The sequence below is a fragment of the Bombus pyrosoma genome, linkage group LG10 (assembly GCF_014825855.1).
Source record: "Bombus pyrosoma isolate SC7728 linkage group LG10, ASM1482585v1, whole genome shotgun sequence".
NCBI lineage: Eukaryota > Metazoa > Arthropoda > Insecta > Hymenoptera > Apidae > Bombus > Bombus pyrosoma.
In genome coordinates this window covers 5040024-5060943 of record NC_057779.1, presented here as the reverse complement: position 1 = coordinate 5060943, position 20920 = coordinate 5040024, and the positions used below count along the sequence as shown (strand labels likewise).

The 20920-nt window shown below is 33.2% G+C and overlaps 2 long non-coding RNA genes across 3 annotated transcripts; one reads left to right on the top strand and one right to left on the bottom strand.

Annotated features, from left to right (window-relative positions):
- Window positions 1–2708: 2708 nt before the first annotated feature.
- On the bottom strand, window positions 2709–18467 carry LOC122571827. 2 transcript variants are annotated; one of them, XR_006318242.1, is made up of 5 exons: window positions 17686–18465; window positions 14827–17349; window positions 12517–12749; window positions 11773–12448; window positions 2709–4042 (listed from the first exon to the last, which is right to left on the bottom strand). It is a non-coding gene; the product is annotated as an uncharacterized LOC122571827 (long non-coding RNA). The 2 variants fall into 2 exon arrangements; XR_006318243.1 differs by lacking the exon at window positions 2709–4042 and having other exon boundaries at window positions 12221–12448; window positions 17686–18467.
- On the top strand, window positions 7563–12491 carry LOC122571828. Its single transcript, XR_006318244.1, has 2 exons — window positions 7563–10859; window positions 10940–12491. It is a non-coding gene; the product is annotated as an uncharacterized LOC122571828 (long non-coding RNA).
- Window positions 18468–20920: the final 2453 nt, after the last annotated feature.

Sequence of the window (20920 nt, the reverse complement as noted above, 5' to 3'; positions counted from 1 at the left end):
CGAATCGGTCTTCTTTTCTACCTATACAGTTAGCCTTTATCTCTCACAAATATTTCACTTCACGTATAATCTAAGTTTACGAGACTTCTTTATTAAATCACTCAAAATGCTTCAAAAGGAATTCTTCGTACTACTGGTGATAACCATTTTTATTCATATTTCAAATACATTTCTTTAAGAACGCTGTGTATTATATGTATAGTATAATAAACGAACTCTAATTTCAATCCATTCATCCACATACAAATCTTTAAAACGTTCGAAGGTATCCTCTTCGTGATATATCTTTGAAATTGTTGACGTACGTATGGTAAGGTAAATATTTCGTAGAACAGACTATACGCTGAACGACTTTTAAAACGACTCATGAAGGGGTAGTCAATTCAACCCAGCCCGTAATACAACAACCCCTCGATGTTCGTGAAGAAAATTTTGCACGAGATCGTTTTCTTTTTTCACAGCTCCCTTAAGGTTCTACCCTAGCCTCTTTGTTAGCCTCATCTTCGCGTAGATCGACATCACTGCCGGTCGGATGTGTTCATAATGGAAATATGACAGAATCAGCGATCAGGATCTCGAATGTCATCTCGACGATGTTCAGAGAAAAGCTCAGAAATAATCTGTGCGCTCTTGGATTTACGTCGTTTCAAGACTTCATGGTTCTCCTTGGTACTTCTAACTCTGAAATTGTCAGAAGTACCTACACACATCATAAGTGTATAAATCTTTCATTTGTTTCAAAATATAAGCGGATCGATAGTTTATAGATTTTCATACATTCCAGTGACTAATTTAATATCTATTCGAATGTTCTGATTCATAATATTTGGATCTTTGGATTTTTCGATTGGTTACTTTTTTTCAAAATGTTTGATACGGCAGAGTTCAAAGGACTTAGGACACCTTTCATTTTGAACAAAATTTCAGTATCTAATTAAATATCATTAATACGAGCATCTACGCGTAATAATAAGTGTAGAGGAAGAATTTTAAGTTAGTATCTGCGGGACAAGCCAATGTATATTACACAGATAAACTCTCTAAGGAGTTAAAGTTACCACATACGTTCTATAGTTCTATGGTAGACATCTATGAAAGAGTTGTACAATGACGCGCGTAAAATCGACTAACGATTTATCACGGTCATTTTTCACTTAGAGATGAAAGTTTCTATTGACTGGTTAGCTCGATAAATGAGTGATATATGGGGGGCAGATTAATGGAGTTTCCAGATTTTTCTTATTCGTTGTAAAATAAGTTGTTTAAATAAATTACACCTGGCTAGATTTTTCCGTGTGAAAGGTCGGTCTTTTACATCGAATCTTGATTACCTCAACACGTTCGATGTCGATGACTTTGAACAAAACTCTTCAAAATAAGCAACAACTTGTTTGCATTTATGATAAAAAAAAATAAGTGAAACTAGTCGATATAAAAATAAAAAGGATCGCTTTGGACAATTTTTATTCAAAAATAAGTCGTAACGTTATGTAATCGAGCAACCGTAATAATTTTGGTGTCGTACGTCCACGTAACATAACGTGTACGTTATCCGAGTAAAATAGCGTTTTAGTTAAAACTTCATAAAGATAAACACACAAAAAGGTAATTATATCTGTTTCAAGAATGAGACAGTTATATAACGTATGTATGACAGGAATAAACGTTATTCATATTTGTAGGCCAAAACCAACAAAATATGACACACACGCAAAATATAAAAATTTTAATAAAATATGTAGATATGTTGATATATATAGTTAAACGAAAAAAATTGTTTAAAGTAATATAAATCATACGTGACGAAAATTTTTTAGATGCTCTCCCAAATATAAATATTATCTCTGCAGTCACTGTTTTGTTGACTGTTGTCTGAAAATTGTCTGAAAATACTGATGATGTTACGTCGTGCCAGATGGGCCGTGTGACGTAACTCTGGATCTGACCGTCAAGGCCCCACATACCGTAATTCCGACTTCAATAGACCTAAGGACCCACCATAAATCTAAGCTTCTAGTTTAGCCTTTAACATTATGTTTAATCCTGCTAAGGTTTCGGGTTATAGCTGGTTCTTAAAATAGTCCTTAGGTTTATTATACGCTCTCAAGAATCACTGAGAAATCGAGTATTTGCATAACGGAAAAGCTGGGTTTTTCCAGAAACTACGTCACGCACAAACAACGGGGATAGTTACCCTCTCTCTTCTATTACAAAACAATACAATCGAACCTTCCTCCGTGATTACATGAGAGCAGACAGACAATTGTTGATCTTCTGGCTCACGTTCTGTAACCATTGAATTCTCTGTGTCCATAGTGTATAGTAAATTGTTAGAAATACATATATTTTAGATTCTGTTACCGTGGTGTTGTATCAAACCAACCACCCCAATTATCTTAACTGAAATCAAGGGATCGATCAAATCGTGGCGTCGATTACTATAATCGTAGCGGGAATTAACGACTCCCGTTGACGTGATATCTCGCGAATGCGTCTCCCCGCGATTGGTCGAAAAAACAGATGATATACATGTGTTGTCATGCGACAAGATACTGCATGGCATATATGCTATGCCACCGGTCTCGGATGAGTTAAATAAATGCTGTTTATTTTTAATATTATACGATTGCATAATAATATATTAATTTAATACTGTCTAATTATTAGGTATTTTCTACTCTCCTGTTTCCAATTAGTAGATCTAATTACATGAGAACATTCGCAGCCTAGTAATCAGTTAATAAATTATTTTACAAAATTGCCACAATGTTTCGAATGAATATCCGGTAAAACAAAGTCAAAAAATAGTTCATTCATTGCCTACCCTGTATACGTGATACGATGCAACCTTCTTGGCAGCCTTTACTTTATTAATAAAACCGCGTGTGCGCTGTATAATTAAAGTAAAACGTAAACATTGATAGCGTCGTCGACGAGAACTGTGGCGACGGCTCCTGTAAAATTTTCACAGTCGTGTTTGCTATTTGTGCAAACCAAACGCGAGTACAAATCGTTGAAACGACGACGGAGATAGGACTTTTAATGTTTTAAGCTGATGTAATAACAGTGTAGCGAACAACGGAATTCGACGGAAACCGAATTCTTAGAAAAATATTTTCCTTTAATCGAACCCCCTGCTATGTATATTTAAAAAATTCAACTTTACTTGGTGATAAAATTCTTTCGCTCTTTTTAGTTAAAAAATGGGATATACGAAGATTGAGAAGGAATTTTATGAGAAAAAGATCGATGGAGAATTGAACATTTTTGTTCGAATTTAATAATTTTACGTTTGGCCAAATCATCAAATCCTATTCATTCTAATAACGATATTTGTAAGATTATTTTTCGTAGGTACACATTTCCCTATTTAGAATTTAATTAAATTTATAATTATTATGCCTTTTTTATTAATGTTCAAATTTGTGTACTTTAACGCAAATTACATTGAAAGGAGGAGAATTTTGTAGTAAAAAAAAATGGGTCAAGATAGAATTAGTTTATTTAGAATAACAGATCTTGCAATTTATGATTTTAAGATAATTTCTTCGGTTAAAAAGTATTAGATTAAAGCTGATAAAAGCTATTATATGAAAATCAAGGAAAATAGAAACACAAGAAAATTTCTTTCCATCAATAATTGAACTATGTAATGCAATACAGTAGTCTCGCTAATGACCCAAAAAGATTCGTGCTTCTCCTGACAAATAAGTTAAATTAAATTAAAGTAAATTAAAAAAGTATTATCTATAGAATCGTTCGGTATACTGTCAGAAGATCATATTAAAATAAGTAGAAAATTACTGTTCTCTCTCATGAAAAAAATGTAATGGTACTTTATAGAATTCTAATGAACTTCTCGACCTACTTGCGAATATTCAACCTACACAATTTCTCTTCAATTCATCATGTTGGCCGATATGCACCCGTTTATAGATTAAAGAGAAAGCTTCTTTATGCAGGTTTACACATCACACGTTGGTTTCATATTGAAAGAGTATGTAATTTCCGTCTCTGTCCTTTTCCTTTTCCAATGTGACCCCTGAAATAATAAAACATTCATTAAGAATCTTATTACCGAAGTGTAATCATTCAACAATTATACTTTAACAACTCCTTTAACTATTTTTACAATTTCTATGACAACTTTGTTATTTTTATGCTGTATCTTTACATATAGGATATTGAAATAGCAAAGTCTAAGGTTTTAATCGTCTGCATATAGCGTTCCGTGAGAAGATTAAAAATAAAAAATTATATTATTATGCTGTATTAAAAGAGCATTGCATAAATTATAAATAAAAGTATAATTAACGGGAGAGACATAGGGGAAACACGAAACATCATGTTCATTTCACAATTTGAATATAACATTCGCATATATGAATTATGAATTAAATGTTACTGCCTTGTTTCATATTGTATGACATACAAACGTTTCTTACTCAACTACGTGATAATAAATTCAATTTTCTCTGTACATTTCAGATTTCCTTTCAAACTTTATCAATACAATCATGATAATCCTGTCTCATTACAGTGATATTAAAATTTCAAAGAAATTTCACATAACATAATAATATATTTATAAATTGTTCCTATAGGCGTTCAAATGTTGTTATGAGCTACTGTAATTCCATTTTCTAAGATTATCGTATCCTCTCTTAGCAATCACTTTTAAAATTCTCTTTCGTCTGCCACTATAAATTGCGTGTTTATTCAATTTCGATCCTTGCCTGTACCAAAACCGCATACATATCCCAAGGTGTGCATATAAAAGCAAATATTCACCGTGGCTTGATGTACGACACTCAAAGTATCAACGAAGATGGGATATAGAATCGAACGTCGCAATATCTGCTTTAGCCACCATTGAGAACCATGCATACGAACTTTTATGCTTTCAGATTCTAATATCGGTCACGGATGATTCCACGGAAAAAGATAAAATTAGAATATGACGTTTGTCCTTCCTAGAGAATTGATACGTTTGAAATATTAGTACTATTTCGCGTAAATTTTCACAAACATTGAACGCTTCCATCGAATCTCCTTTCTCGAATTTCTTTTTTTCATACGTTATATCGAAATGCAACCTTTTTTCTTTTTTTTTCTTTTCTAAGTTGTCGAAAGGATATTTTACTGTTTACAGTAAATTATCCAATTCTTCGATCCAATGAGAGAGAAACAAATGGAACGACGGGTAAACAGCAAAAAAGACTACGCAGAATAATCTTTGAAGCAAATTTAACTCATGCTTTTTATATTTCTCGCGATAGAAAAATATAAAAAGGATGATATACGCCAGCGGACAAAAAGATATGTAAAAAACTTTCAAAAACAAAACTCAAAAATTTGAAAAATCAAACATTTCGAAGAATATTTTTTCATCCAATTAAACTTCCAACATGTGAAATAAAGTCATTCTTTGCTGGAACAGGAAAGAAACAAAAAAGACGACATGTCACTGAACAAAATGGGGTGCGATAGAATTCCAAGAAATAAAGAAAAATATAAATTGTACAAATACAATAAACAAAAATATGTTTCTACAACCAATTGAACTTGCAAGATTCGAAACCAAATACACACACGAGCACACTACATATTTGTGTTATATTTCTCGTCTCAATAAAAGAGGAACGAAATGATTGAACAAAAGCGTCTGTATAATATTTGTGCCAAACAAAACCTAACAATTTTTAGGGTTGAGAATAGATAAAAATATTTCTTTAATAAATTAATACTTAAATTATTGATAATCGTATTATGAAACTTGTAGACTTTTTTTTACTGAGGAAACTAACATCAAACTTACCTTATCAAATATCATTCAAATATAATAATGATTTGCATATATATAGGTTCTTAGCCTGCTTATGGTTTACATACACCTATTCTACCTACGGTTTACGTAGATTCAGTTCAACCAGAGGAATCAAAATAAATTGCCTCTGAGACGAACAAGTTAACCTAACCCAACTTAGAAAGACTGACTGCGTCGAATAAAAGCTCATGTCAAAACAATATGCCACCAAAAAAGGCACACGAACGTTACGATCACTCGACTCTACCGCACAGAGCTAAACTTCGATCGAATGGAAATAAAACAACGAGAAAATCGACTAACCAAAAAAAAAAAAGAGAGAAAAAGGAATAGTCATCCACATAGAATAACGCACAATGCTTCGTTAAGATACAACAGAAATCGTACGAGCCTGTTACACGCGATATCGCGCTGTAACATCTCGATATCTATCCAGTTGGAGATTGATACCGATGGGATCAAAACTTTCAAGCGTTCTAAGCTTCGAATCACGTTATAAGCGACTTTTTCGTTACATAGACATATTCGAAACTTAGAAATCTTGAAAGTTTTCCTGAATCTTGAAAATGTGGAACGTCTTAGACTTAAGCCTAAAAAAAACTTGGAAGTCTTGGAATTCTTGGGGATATCTTGTGAGGATGATTTCTATATTGAGGAAGTATAGAGCGCGGATTTTCTTTTCTTTTTCTTTTCTTTTTCTTATTTCCGTCCCTGTCATGTATGGTATATCACGCCATATGAGCGAGCGTGCGTGCGTGCAATTGTGATTCTATATAATCCAGTCGAGTTTTTCTATTCGATTCACTTATTACACGCGATACATTAACATATTCGTCGTATAAAGACACTCTGAATTATTATTTCAAGGCTCAGCATGTCTTAAAAGCCTTGATAAGTTTCTCTCAAATTCTTGAGAGTTTCGTTTGTAGTACACGTTACGAGCACGTAAATGGTGGACCACGATGCAGAAACGGGCATTGTTAACCGCGTTAATATCCGTTTCCAGGGGCAGTCGCGCGAGGTCCACCGTTCTACCGTGCTACTTGATGACGAGGGAAGGGTCTATATCTAAATATAACGTTCTGGGAAGGGCTCGTCGGTTTGCGCGGAGCGAACCTGGATAATATCGATTTTTCCCGTCTCTGTACGCCTCTACCAGGCGAGCTTTCGGCTCTCTGCTTATCTACCGTAGATAGCAGTATTTTACCGTGGTCTCTGCTCGAGTTCTGGCGGCGATCCAGCCCTAATAACAACATACGGTAATTATAACCAGACGATTTATTACCGGTTCTCGCGTTTTATGTACGCGAGCCACGATTTGATAAGGTGTCCTCCTCCTTTTGATTTAAATTTCTGAGCTACGTGCGTGCACGTTGTCGCAAGCAGTTGCGAAAGGGAGAAGGCTATGGAAGTCACAGAAACCTGATATACGTCCTCCACTTCCGGTGATGCTAACAAATGGCTTCCGGGAGAGTAGGCGCTGCGGTGTTATGAAAATATTGCCACTGTGCCGGTTCTAATCGATTTCTTCCCTTTTTCTTTCGAAAGGTGCTTCCTTAATCAGGGTTTCGGACAGTTGGAAGTATTTCGCGGATTTCTTATTGAGAAATTGAAGTTAGGCTAATTTTATTAACTTTATCGATTTTGAGAAATTGTGGAAAGGGAATGGCTAGATCGCTGGGTAAATCTTGTAAGTTGAAATGTTTATTTTCTTTTTGGTGAGAAAATTGAACTATGAGACAATTATAGAAAATACATAGAGAGGTTGAGTTTAGTTTAAAATATTATTATACCTTGAAGGATGGAAATATAAAAAAGATCGATAAAATGTCTGCTTGATCGCAAAACTTTTTCTAAAATGTATCTGACGTTTGACTTTTGTATACCTTCAAAGGTAACTACGACGTTTAAAGTAAAAATGTCTAATAAACTATCTTATTTATCGACCCTGTTTCATCGAGTAATTTGTCTTAACATATTTTCATTGAAACTTTTCTTCTTTTCTTGACACATACTTTTCTACTAAAAATTTTACGCTTTGCGATTAACGTATACACTGAAATTATACTTCTCTAAAACTTCATTAAAAAATCAATTCAAAACAAACGAATAATACACCTTACAATTCGTCTATACGCTTAATTTATACGCCTTGAAACTAATTTGAAACAACGTTTCATTCTTCGTGGCTTAATAAATCCCGCCATTTAATTTGTATTTCGTACGCTTTTGCAAATGCTGCCAACGGAAAATCCGGGAAGCATTTCATCGAACACACGTCGATAAATAAATTTCCATCCTCTAGAATGCTTCTACACCAATTAAACTCAAATTCTCCCTGCGAATATTAATTATAAAAGTATTAATCACTGTCTTAGTTCTTTTTTCGCCCAACTAAAACTAACAAACTGTTAACGAGCATATTTACATTACAACATTATCAACCACTCTCTTATCTATTCTCAACAATCAGCATTGTAATTAAACGAAAATATACTTTAATCGATTTATCCATCATTAATCATTCGATAAAAAAAGCGAAAAATCCAGCTAAATAATTATTAGCAATTATATTTATCGACTTGTTATTTAAGCAATTAAGTCAATCAATATATAAGATATCAAGTTGACAGGTCATTAATATTAAGACAGTAGAATTATTTTTCATCTTTACGTAAAGAGTAAATATACCTAACCGATATGAAATTTCGCTGTAATTTCTCTCTGTGCATACAGGGTGTTGAAAAAATAAAGTGCAAATTTTTATGATTTCCTTATTGTGAACTACTTATTGATAATATCAAGAAATTAACACGGAATCAAATTCAAACGAAGCAAAATTTTTTTTTTTTGGATAGAGCGTAACTTTATACTATGTACACACAGATTTATTTTGTAATTTGATCTCTGCTTAAAACCTGTTGTATCGCCCTTGGATACAAGGTCACCCTTCCCTTCTTGGACCAAACAAAGTTTCTCATACATTCTTCTGAAAAGTACTAGTATTACAACTGCAACTTACGTTTTTAAATATCATCAATTACAGTTTCAATACTACCAGAAAATAATTCTATGATTGAAATATCTATTTACTTAAGGAAGACATTGTTTCATTTGAAATCCTAACACGCTGCAAACTTCAGAAAGGTCAAGTACAACTACTCGCGACAATAAATCATTTTTTGAATAATCGTAAATAATATATATGTATGTATATTAATATTCGATAAAAACAAGAATTCTAAATAAAAATATAATAATTTCTTTCAATGCCCATTTTTGTTCAGCAATTTTTCTTACACAGGCCAATTCCCAAATTTTCGATATTCCCACGATCAATCGTATCGTTAATCGAGATTCTACCATTCAAACGCACGCTTGCTTGCTTCAATTACAATATCACAAAATACATCGAATTGTAGTGATCTTAATCCGTGGAAAAAATTATTTCGCGATTATGGTAGCAATAATGCTATATAATAATATCGCGATACGAAACGACTTTTCCGGAAACCTATTGATAGATGGCGACGTCGTACTGCTGCATAGACGCGATACGAAGATAATGAATCCTCGGCGTTTTTCGTTGTTTATCGATGCATCTATCGCACGCATGCACCAATGATACAATGGCGTGCCGTTCTTTAGAAATATCTTGCCCTTGTAAATTTCGCGCTACAAAAGCCACCGTACTTTACATTGGCGGCAATAGAGCGGAGCAGCGAAGGGCATGAAAGGTTGTTGCAGAGGACCCGGAGTCATTGAAAATTGTAGGCTGTTGTAGATGAGATCGTTGCTCCCCTTTGTCGCGGCCAACCTTTTTTCGCCCTGGTAATACAGATATTGGCCATTATTTCGCGAACTATTCATTCTTGCGAGACTAATCGTTGATGCTTCGAGACGAGTCAACGGTATTTTCTTGAAGATCGTTTCTCAACTCGTTAAGGATCAACCGTTGAAATAGTTCGTCAAAAGTTACGTAAATGCAAATAAAATAACTAATTGCGAAAGTAACTTACATACGGTTTCGTCAAGACAAAAAGTATGTTACATCAACAGACGCTTTTCAGAAGCTCATTACACGAATAAAAGATGGAAAAAATATTGCCGTGATTTTATGAAAAATAAATTATCGCGCTGCTATAAATACATCAATTTCTTGACATTCTCGAATATTGGGGTCGTATAATTTCATATTTTACAAGTTCAATGAGAAAAGAAATCTTAATGAGATGCTATAATTTCTTTTCCTTTGTATAGCGATAAAAAATAGATATTATTCGAAAGACTCGTTTCTTATTAAAAACAATATAATAAAAGAATTCCCCTCCTGTCTCTCTATCTTGTTGAAATGCTAATTAGCGTTTTTACGAACGCTTGCGTAAGTGTTTCCAGACACCTGCCGTGTGAAAAGCATAACAGTAAACAAAATACTGTTTGGAACAACATGCGTAACTTTCGCAACATTCGAAAACTGACGAAAATTACATAATTGCATTATCTGCTCTCTATTTGCGCAAATACTTCATGCTCGACAGAAGAAAACGCGCGAGGGTACGCATCATGTGACGTACATTAAACCGAGATTTCCTACAGCGAGAGCTTCGCATACGCGAATCGAGCCTCCTACGCAACAGCTGTTTTTCTCCAAATTCGCCAAAATTATCTATCGATCCTTACAAAACTAGCATACAACTAAATTATTACGTTAACGTTAACATTGCTTTCCCAGTGAAATTTTCAAACGGTGTTTCAAACATTATCGAGGACGCGCGATTTCTCTTTTATATTTTTCAGTGTCTCCCGCGTAGATAAAGAAAAATGTCGAATTTTAATTCGACTTGTTGCTGGATAAACCTGTCGTCACGTTAGAAGGATAATTTGTGCTCTAGGATGGATTTTGCGAAGCTTCGTTAATGGTAAAATATATCATCAACACATTCGATGTAGAACGAAATATTATTTCGAAATCGTCGCAAAAATGCTTCGATAAAAGAAAAATTATTCGTACGTGCGACTATTCGAATTCATCGTACGTATTATATTTCACCGATATACCATTATTGATAGTAAATTAATTCAAATGTATTCCTCACGATTATTCCTCTCTAGATATCACGTAATCCTATGAGAATTCTAATCTATATACAGTGTAACAGAACAGCAAAAGTAAAAGTAACATCTCACATTTATACCGAACTAATATTTATCGAAAAAGAAGACAGACACCTTTGGACTTCATATTCGAATATTGGCTGTCCAGGAATTTTTAGCACGTTTGAAAGAGTGATTCGACGCAGGTACGTATATTCGCGTACGGTTCCTTTGTACCGATCTAACACAATGTAAATATTGAAATTGCCTTATCGCTGCTGGCGCTTCGATTGTAAAAATTTCTAGCTTAAACGGTGGCTCGGTTAACAAAGTGAAACGATTCACATGGATAGAAGAAAAATGGTAGTTTCGATTCGACGAGAAATCATCGAACGATTAGCTTTTCAGAGACGTTGCCCTCGAAATGCGAATTGAATAAATCGCCGTCACGCTCTAGGAAACCTTTTCGTACAAAGTACTCGAGGTACAGAAAGGTTTCGTCTCGGTTTCCCTCGTACAATCCCCTTAACGCCGAGTGGATCGAACTCTGGTGCATGCTCGAGGTGCTCGAGATCGCATCTCTTCACGAATGCTCTCACGTGATACCACTATAATGTCATACGTCGTAACGATCGCGGCATAGTAATAGTCCAAGAACAAACCTGTCACGCTACACGTCTCTACCGGCACACATACATATATGCACTCCTTCCACCCGCTTACATATACAAAAACGTGTAGTATACACAGAGATGCGTTACGCGACCAATCGATCGAATTAATATTCACGATTGTTGAAGCATGGAATCGACGTCGATCGGAATCCCTCTTGGTATGCCTGATTAGCTTACTTGCTCTTTAGCCACGTTCCAAGTCGAAGGAGATATTATCGACTCGAGGATATCGTTGACTACAAGTTGTTGCATCCACGTGGTTTCGACGTTAGCCACATTAAATCGAAAAGCATCGAAAGGCGATGATATTTGAAACACTATTTTTGAAAATCTTGGCACTCAGTATCGTTATTCTTGTCATCTTCTTGTAACAAATGAATGTAGGTAAATACTCGTGGTAGTAGACAATTTGCTTCCCGAGAATCGAATATTAATCAGTTGCTTAAATTGAGAAATTGAGAAATTGTTTAAAAAGTGGAGTTGACCTGTTTGGTCTGTGAGAGGCTCGCTTATTTGCGCATGAATGAAGAGGATGAGGATTATCGTTGGTAGAGTGGATGTTTGTGTAAACGTTCATTTTTATAGGAGATCCACAACGAAGGACAATTTGAATAGAAATGTAGAATTTTGGAATTGTTAGGTCATTTTATACGTTACAGTCTAATATTACACTTTTGCAACGAAACAACGAAATACTTCCTCTTCCTTGGTAATTATTTCCTCAAGGCTGGTTGAGCAAGCTGTGTTGTAATCTCCTCGAGCGGATTTTCATTGTAGAAGCGTATCAAGCGCGTTTGTAGAGATACACAAGACCCAAAGTCGGAGAACGTGCCCATGTTTTTTTTTTTACTACCTTGATATTGTGAAATTTTTTAATAAAGGAATTCGACTAACAATGAATTGAATATCTTATGAAAGTACCTCTACTGGTTTGTTAAATGCGAGATCGCAACCATTCCATTATCAGTCTTCGGCTCGTTCTAAATCGTTCCTACGTGTAATATCCTAATTGAGATAGTAGATTTTTTGTAGCTGGAGATAAAATTTTATGACAGATAAATTGAGTTTCTTTGTGGTAGCTGTGATATGGATTACGATGTTTCCTTTCTTCTTTAATAACGGTATGTAGATGGAATAATTATTCGCGGTGGCTTCTTTGAAAATATTGAAACGATACATAAATTATCGAGATGCCGTTTTTCTTAAAAGCTTTAATACGATCAAAATTTATATTTTATTTTATATCACCGAAACGCATAATTTTTGTTAACACGGAAAAAGAAATAGGTTCAACAAGTTTAACATTTTGTTGGAAACTTTCTACTATTTACAATTTTTATTATACCATCTTTTTGCATAAAAATTTATCTTTTAAGTACAATAGAATATCAGATCTATGCTTAATATTTCATGCAATCGAAGTCATTGAACGTGAAGATATTAAAATCTAGAATTATTTAAGAAAAATGACAGCGCCCATATGACTCAACCTTCTAAACTTTTCAACGTCAATATATATTATTCGCGACCATTATACTACTAATAAGAACGTAACTGACGTATACGTGCACAAATGAGGAGAAAATTCTGTACAATTTCGTAACCTAGATTGCTCAATCTTGAACTTTGACGTCAAGCCTACCTTTGTCACGAGTAATCGTCCACGACTGAAAAAGAGCACGCCAACATACGAGACTAACGTCATGCGAAAAATTAAAATTTAGAGTCACGGAAGAAGCATTTTGTTTATTTCGAATTCTCGTTCTAACTTCTTTGTCAAACGCGTATAGAATTTATTTGCAGCTCAAACACTTTTGAAAACTACATATGTATTTCCTATCATATTGTACGCAGTAGTCTATGCACAATATTATTCAAATCGTTTTACTCGTTAACAATTAAAGTACACAGCAAGAAGCGAAGAAATGTGATAATCGAAGTGTAGAAATGTGATACAGAATTTTCAATAGAAATAATTATTATATTATCCATATAAAAAATACTTTACTCGAAATTTAATTCGATTTACTTGAAAATTTAGTTTTATAATTGCTGAAAATTTTCAAATTTAATTTTGTAACATTATTAAGAATAAATTGCATAAAAATAAGTATATTATTTTATCCTGAATATTCGAAACATAATGCTAATAAAATATTTGAAATATTTTGTCTATTTAAAATTTTGTTGTGTATTTCTTATAATTTTCGACACAGTCTATATTATTTGTTAATGAATTTACAAATTTGTGATAATAAACACGTATCAAAAGTTGAAGTTAGAGCGTTTCCGATTAGATAGGCAGCGAACTGGAAAACGTGCTTAATGTTCGTAATGAAATTTTCCAACATTCCTGTTCCGCGAAGCACACTTTGCAAATTTGCATACACACGACAATAAGATTTCACCATAATCTCGTTTACGTACTATGGTAACTAACACTAGTTAATAACTCTATACTTGCATCTTCAAACGATAACACGTTCCTTACATTAATCTTCGTGATTTTGTCAACAATAAGGATCATTTTCGCGGAACAAAGTTATCATGCTTGAAATGTATAAAATTTTGGATGTTATTATCGAAACATTTTTTCGATAACAGATGTTATTATACACATTTTCTTACTCGATGGCGCAATAAAAAATCAACTAGAAAAAAGAATTGCGTTAAAGCAACGTGCTGAGTAAGTTAATGTGGAATTATGATTAAAGAAATCAATATGAAATTGGAATATTTATTCCAAAAAGTTCTACGAAACAATTTTCACGCATGATCGGTACTCGAACAACGAGACACTTGTTTAAAAATATTTTACGAAAAAGGATTCACGCAAGGCTGGTAATTAATAAAGATGCAAAGTAGAAAAATAATCTGGCTATAATAGTAACCTTTAAGGGGGGCTGAAATAACAAAAAATTGTAATAATTTCTTTTAATACATTCGACAAGGTTCTTAAATGTCAAGACATATAAAAAGTCGTAGGTTGCGAGTTATATAAAACGCCTACACGCCATATCCGAACGCGAACCTTTGGCTCTAATTATTATACGCGAGTAATTTGTACCTTTGTGCGTGCTTATTACGCGTTCGCTATTAAATACACAGAATAGCAAAGAATAATAGAACCGACAGGAAACATAATTAGTACACATCAAGGTGTATTACGTGTCTAACGAATACAGTTGAAGATCGCACGGCAATAATATAAGTCCATTTTTATTTATTTACCAACTATTATGTCGTTTCGTAGATGAGAAACAGCATGAGCCTTGGAACAGGAACTGTTTGGTCTTTCACACCGTTCGTTACTCGTTTTCCTCTTTCATCGTATTGTGCGTCAATGGGATGAATCGTGTTGCAGAATTTTTGCTAATTACGCAAACGAAATGACGCAAGTTCGTAGTACTGAGAACTACAGCTTGCAATTGGTCCACGATAACGAGGAATGACTTGAAATTCAAAAAACCGATTTGCGATGCGCGTGTCAAGCCATTGATCGATAGAGAAACAAACTGTTTACGCTGCGTCTAAACAAGTTGCAACAACGCAGCACTCCAGGTAGTGTTTATTGCGTCAGTCTTAAATTTCCACAACGATATTGTTGATACAGTGACTCGTATCCGAAGATAAATATTTTGCAATATCTACGTATTTGCCTTTTTTTTTTTTTTTTTTTTTAATGAATTGTAGATAGACGTAGGACTATGTCTTTATAGGAAAATATATAATAGAAGAATTTGCGAAAAATTATTTGAATTAGTATTGTGCCACATTTTATAAATTTCATTTTGGCTGAAGTTTTAGAATTTTTAGGAGCTTCGAGAATTTAATCTTCGCGTTGAACAGATGTACGCATACGTATTACTCAGAAATTATTCGTAAAAAAGCAAGGAAATTAAACCGATGCCAAAAATCTGTCCTGTGGTAATCTTTTATAAGACGTAAAAATATTCGTGGCCACGAATTATCGCTGCATGTTTTGTTGCGATGTTGCAAACGAATGAAATATTATTTTATAAAATTATGCGCACCTTTTCTTATTTATCGTCACCACCCGCCAACCAAACGTTTCTCAAAATACACGTATACCGCAATTTCTAAACGTTTTGCCGTTTTTTCAGCGCGGAAAAACTAGTATTTCATTGATCATGAATATTCATTCGAATCCGTGCGATTTCATTTTCCTTTCAGGTGTTCTTTTTTTCTATGTCGCATACGTTTTATTAAATATTGGAGATTTATTTATTTAATTCGATATTTATATCTTGGTACACTTTGAAACAGTTAAAATTTCTTCCTAGCAATTAATCACCGTAAATTAGCCAAATCAACATGCAGATCCTTGATGAAAAATAAGATCAAGAGAACTACTTTTCCATTGACGTGGCTGTATATGTGAAAGCATTATTATCTCATCGAGGGATTTCCACATTTTCTGATAACATGATGGATAGTAGCCAACATTTCTCGACTATCTTTTTTAACATCGTTTGATATACGTATACATATATCTGTCGTGGATGAATGAGAACGCAGATCATTTCCATTTCACCATCCATTCTCGTTCAAACGATGGACCATTAAAAGCCGTCATCGCTAGTTTTTATTTCGCTTTATTTATTCCGTTTTTTCTTTTTTTTTTTTTTAATCATTTCGTAGCCAATATACCGAATTTTAATAACGAATGGATATTTTATCACTTTTTATAACGTCATTATAAACATGTCAATGAGAATACAATATACAGAATGATGCAATACTGAAAATAGAAAATAAGCAGATTTGTAATGTTAATTATAATTCTAATCGACGCAGTAAATATGCATTTCATACAAAAATATAGCATTTAAACTATTATCATTGCAATTTGCTTCGCATGATTATCTTTTCATCGTTTTGACATGACAAATCTTGCGAAACATGTGGATCATATGACGAGTTTAAATAACACTGTAACTAACAGTAGATATTTTTTAATATTAAAATGATATTAAGAAGAATATAACACTCTGTTGGTAAATAAAGAAAATAGAAACATTTTGTCCAGTATAATACACATTTAAATGTATAAGCGTACGTGATAATCTTTAAATCATTATTATCTCTATTTTGTTCTTTCTTTTTATTTAACATGAATATTTTTAAATTATGATAAAGCCAAATTGAAATACGCATTTCACCTTGTTGGCCACAGAGAGCTTTCTGGCCTTAATCATTTCTCTCTTACCAGGGTCACTCAGGAAGTCGTAAAATATAAATATTTTTTCATTCGTAATTTTCCAAGAATACACCAGCAGTATTCTCGTTAAATTTATTGCCATATTTATGTCCTACGATACGAAATGAAATATTATTACTCTTGTTCACTTATCACCGTAGACAGGTTTCTTTTCCTTACGATACAATATACTACTGAAACTAGAAATGAATAAATTGTAATAAATGTAACATATAAAATAAAAATATAAAATGAAAAACCAACTATCTAGTCAAACAACGAAATCGAAATTCCACCGTGTAATAAACAAACAAGGAAATAATTCAATAAAGTTGAAAAATGTTCTACCTCGTGGATGTTGTCAATTGAAATTGGAAATCTCCCCCCAATTGGAAACATTTCACGTATACTTGTAGATATGTGATACAAGATTTGGCATTATCCAAATAAGTTTTTATCCAAGCAATAATTCAAATAAAATTTTTATTTTATTTGTTATTTGCTTTGCTACTTTATCTCAAGAATAGTAGTGTCTTTGGGAAATAGTTTATGTTAATATTTGTTATCTCATTTAATATACAGATATTCGGTTATTGATTTTACCAGGAATATATGAAAATATTTATGGATATAAAGAAATATAAAGAAATTAATAGAATAACTATAGTCTAATTAGTATACTATATCAATGAAAGACTGATAATTATAGAATTACAAATTTACGTTCTTCATAGATACATGAATATTCCATTAGTTACATTAAACATCACTAATTCATATAAATAAGTGGGTAGCAGTGGTCATGATTTTAAAATGCATATTGAGTATAATAATCTGTACTAAGTGTATACATATAATGAAGTACATACGTATGTAGCGTAGACGTACAAAGTGATTGCACGTGTTTCGTGTACACGTGTCTTTTCATTCAAACAGCCGAAACTACGTCTTCTAATTAAAATTGTAATACTCAATCTTTTACGTGCCCGTGTCTTAAAACTAAAATATACCCTAAATATTAAATGGTCTTCTATTAGAATGTCGGAATATAGTAGAAAATGCATATCGTCACCACCAAGCCAGATCTTCATTCTAATTTCTTCCCAGACCTTGGATTTGATCCGAAAGATCCGTCGAGGCGCGATTGTGACATAAGTTTGGATAAAGTGGCGACCGAAATAAATCGCGAGTTCGCGCGCGTTTCTGACAGGAGAACAGATAGAGAGAAGGATAAACTGTTACACGGTACACGTAGTAGGCGTGAGAACTGAGCACGTGCGAATATTTGGAATATCGAATTTGAATGAGGATGCTCAAGACCTCACAGTATCCTGGAAATTTCGCAAGAAACTGCACAAACCATGCGAACTCTCTGAAGCATTCGCCTGATCGGACTACGACCGTTTGTACGATTAAAAAATGTTCATCTTTTTTACATTGGTATATTGCGAGAAAAATAAAAAGTAGTATGAATAATTTATTGTAATGGAGGAAATTTATTCGATATGCCTTTTCTCTCCTTTATCATAATACTTTGTACAGTGTTGCTACATTTTACATTATTTACTGCTATATTTTACAGTAAGATATTATAGTCGAGGTGTTAAAGTTAAGAAGAATCTTTTGTAAACATTCTTAAGTGGAACAGAATTTAACTTCCATTTTTATATGGATGTTGGCGACTATATTTTAATGCAATTTTAATTGCATCGTTAATAATTTACTATACAACAAAATATATATTACGTATATGGTATTAATTGTATCATTGTTGATTTCAACGAAAGAAAGGTCTTTTTTAACGAAACGCTGAATTCAATGAAACACAACTTTCTGGGGACAGCAAGCGTGAAAGTAAAATTTATTAAACATTAACGATACATTTAACCATGACGCCACTAAAACAACATCGATAAACTAAAAAATTGTTTTCTACATTATTCACACCGATAAAAAGAAGAAAAGCTGTACAAATAAATTTTGCAAAAATTTATAATCTTTTTCTGTCCGAACGTGAAACAAAACTCTTGGTTTCAAAGTTTAAATTTCATTCCACAGATATATTCAAGTTGTTGGTTGATCGTATCATAAAAAAGCAAATGATTAAAGAATTGTAGAAAATAATAAAGATTAATTCTTGCTCTCTAAAGTATCCGTGTAGTCTCGTTGCAACCGTTCGCATGCACAATGCTGTTCATTTTCGAACTTTGTTCGACATACTGCAAGGATAAATAAATATAAATAATGCAATAGATCGGATATGCTTTTATTTTTCATTTTCAATTTTCATCTATATTCATTCAATGGTAACATTTAGTTTATGCTAGATGCAACATAGATGTAACGCGTAGAGCTGCATTTTTCTCTTTATCAGTCGTCTTACTTTTCCTCCTGGTTTCACAAGTACAAATTTACAAAGCAATACGATCGTAAAGCGATATAAAAAATGCGATTTTAAAGAATAAACGACTCTATGTATAATAAGTGCACGCTGTTTATTTTTTTGAAGAAACGCTATTTTTTCTTTTCCTCTCGTCGATTTTTGTCGTTTTCGCAGATGAACGTATGATAAAAAAAAGCAGATATTCCAAAAAAAAATAAAAAGAAAGAAGAATTTGTAAAATAGGGGATTTCACTACGGTTTGAATCGTTACGGTTATTTCCAGCTCCTTCTGGCTTTAGAGACTTTCATAAATTAAACTATACTACGCATTCAGCGTCGGAAAAAAGATTGTACAATGCGAGAAATAAAAGATACGAGTTGAACGAACTATTTTTTCAACTGTGTCCTTCCATCAATTAATCATTATATGCTTCCGTAATAAAATTTATTACTTCGAGTTTTCTGTTGCTTCTCAAAAATTAATTTTCCAATTATTGTAACTTGTACACGTTAATTAAACGTAATGCGTTATTGAATCTCTGATTTCCATGTATCGATTATTCTCGTATAACGTTTAAACGACCAACCGTTTCTTGAAACGACTTTACGAATCAATTTCTTCGTGATAAAAAATCAATAATCGTATTAACTTTCATCCCCAATCACATTACTATACAGTTATACCAGTCGTGATAATCGACTATTTATTTCTAGCTCTAAATATTTCAATATGCCGAAATCACAGAATAAAATACTTCCTCTTATAGAATAAGTAACTAATAATTATTAATCCATTCATTATATTATTTAGCATAGACTGTATTATCGATTCAATTAAATTGCACTAAACCATATAAATACAAATACGCGATACTTTGGTATATCAGATTTCTAATAACATGCTGCGTTTCCTAAAACATTTAGATACATTTACGCGCGCAGAACTCGGTTATGCTCGTTTAATTTACAAAGCAGAACCCTATATTCGCCCACAAGAGACAACAATCCTTAATCGTACAACCACTAACATTATCTCGAACATATGAAAAGAAAGAAGTTTGTTTTATACGTGGCTTATATTTTCGTATACATGTAAATACTTTTCTTAGTTCGTAGCATTACTATACTCGAAATATGTTTCACAAAATATATTATATATGATATAAATAAATAAATAAATAAATACATATATATATATATTGGATTAAATCCAAAAAAATTCACAAAAATTACCCAAAGACGCGAGGAAAGAAAGAAATCTCCACGCATAATACACCAATCAACGTTCAATATTAAAAACAAATATTTCGATTAAACGCATCAAAACCAACAAAATCACCTAAAGACTCAGAAAAAGAGGGAAAAACTTCTGTATAGATCAAACTCTTGGATTCTATCCTCTATAACACCTAATAGCACACTCTATTTCCTTCACCATTTACCTATCCCAACAGCGAGAATGAGAATCGACGCGAGTCATGCCAACACACAAAACCAGAACCCTAAACCTTCGACCATCGAAACATCAATCCCGTATCGTAAAACCACCCCAACAACTTCGCCCATCTTCGACAATATTAAAGACAACGACCTTTCACGCCTCTGACCCAGGATATATCTTTGCCATTTCTTTTTCCATCAAGGTTCAAGCTATGTTTCAGGAATTCGGCATTATTTCCTCTTTGCTCCCACAGGAATCTCTTCTCCGCTGTTATTTCAGG